The following is a 760-nucleotide window of genomic DNA, read 5'->3' as shown; positions in this document are numbered from 1 at the left end:
TTAGATCCCATTTGTCAATTTTGGCTTTTGTTGCAATTGCTTTTGATGTTTTAGTCATGAAATCTTTGCCCATGCCTATGTCCTGAATGGTATTGCCTAGGTTTTCTTCTAGGGTTTTTATGGTTTTTAGGTCTTACACTTAAGTCTTTAATCCAATCCATCTTGAGTTAATTTTTGTATAAGGTGTAAGGAAGGGGTCCAGTTTCAGTTTTTTGCATATGGATGGCCAGCCAGTTTTCCCAACACCGTTTATTAAATAGGGAATCTTTTCCCCATTGCTGTTTTTGTCAGGTTTGTCAAAGATCAGATGGTTGTAGATATGTGCTGTTACTTCTCAAGCCTCTGTTCTATTCCATTGGTCTATATATCTGTTTTGGTACCAGTACCGTGCTGTTTTGGTTACTGTAGTATAGTTTGAAGTCAGGTAGCGTGAGGCCTTCAGCTTGGCTCTTTTTGCTTAGGATCTTCTTGGCTATACAGGCTCCTTTTTGGTTCTATGTGAAATTTAAAGTCGTTTTTTTGTAATTCTGTGAAGAAAGTCAATGGTAGCTTGATGGGAATAGCATTGAATCTGTAAATTACTTTGAGGAGTGTGGCCATTTTCACGATATTGATTCTTCCTATCCATGAACATGGAATGTTTTTCCATTTGTTTGTGTCCTCTCTTATTTCTTTGAACAGTAGTTTGTAATTCTTGAAGAGGTCCTTCACATCCCTTGTAAGTTGGATTCCTAGGTATTTTATTCTATTTGTAGTAACT

General features: G+C 36.8%; 1 protein-coding gene across 2 annotated transcripts in view; it reads left to right on the top strand.

The window, feature by feature from the left end:
* RMDN2 (regulator of microtubule dynamics 2) overlaps positions 1 to 760 on the top strand; it is a 128,959-nt gene that overhangs the window by 12,041 nt on the left and 116,158 nt on the right. The gene's annotated exons all lie outside the window — the stretch shown is intronic.

The sequence above is a fragment of the Mandrillus leucophaeus genome, unplaced genomic scaffold, assembly GCF_000951045.1.
Source record: "Mandrillus leucophaeus isolate KB7577 unplaced genomic scaffold, Mleu.le_1.0 Scaffold538, whole genome shotgun sequence".
Classification (NCBI taxonomy): Eukaryota; Metazoa; Chordata; class Mammalia; order Primates; family Cercopithecidae; genus Mandrillus; species Mandrillus leucophaeus.
This window is presented reverse-complemented; position numbering and strand designations above follow the sequence as displayed.